Source organism: Orycteropus afer, unplaced genomic scaffold (genome assembly GCF_000298275.1).
Source record: "Orycteropus afer afer isolate SDZICR_OR568_19922 unplaced genomic scaffold, OryAfe1.0 scaffold00253, whole genome shotgun sequence".
Lineage (NCBI taxonomy): Eukaryota > Metazoa > Chordata > Mammalia > Tubulidentata > Orycteropodidae > Orycteropus > Orycteropus afer.
In genome coordinates this window covers 392336-393263 of record NW_006921840.1, presented here as the reverse complement: position 1 = coordinate 393263, position 928 = coordinate 392336, and positions in this window count along the sequence as shown.

The window sequence follows — 928 nt, the reverse complement described above, 5'->3', positions numbered from 1 at the left end:
TAGTAACCCATTGTGAGAAAAATATTTTTAATTGCCAAATAACATTCCATTGTATATTGATCCATTCTTCTGTTGAAGGACACCTGCATTGTTTCCAGTTTTTTGGAAATTATGGCTAAAGCTACTTGAACATTATTGCACAAGTCTTTTATGAGCATAGGTTTTCATTCATTTTATATAAATAGCTAGAAGTAAAATTGCTAGGTCAATTGGTAATTATATGTTACACAATTTCAGAAATTGACAAAATATATTTAAAAATTAATATTCATACCAGCAAGATAAGAGAGTTACTGTTGTTCTACATTCTTGCCAAAACTTGGTATTGTTAATTTGAAAAAAATAATTTTAGCCATTCTAGTGGGTGTATAGATATGTTTCATCATCATTCATTTACTTATTTATTATTTAGGTAAAATTCACATCATATGACTTTACCCAAATTTAAGTGTACAATTCAGTAGCATTTATTGCATTCATAATGTCCTGCAGCCATCACCTCCGTCTAATTACAAACTATTTTCACCACCCCTAAAGGAGACCACATACCCACTAAGCAGTCATCCTGGCCTCTGGCAAATATTATTCAGTTTTGTATCTCCTTACATTCGCTTCTCTCTCATTCACCTAGAAGCCCTGGTGGTGGCAGTGGTTAAGTACTTGGCTGCTAACCGAAAGGTTGGCAGTTTGGACCCATGCCAGCCACTTGGAAACCCTATGGGAAAGTTCTACTCTGTTCTATAGGGTTGCTATAGGGTCAGACTTATGAGTCAGACTTTGACTGTATGACAGTTCAAACCCACCAGGCACTCCTTGGAAAGAAGATTGGGCAATCTACTTCCCTTCCATAGAGATACCACCTTGGAAACCCAAGGAGGGGTCTCTATGAGTCAAATCGACTTGACAGCACTGAGGGTTTTTTTTTTTT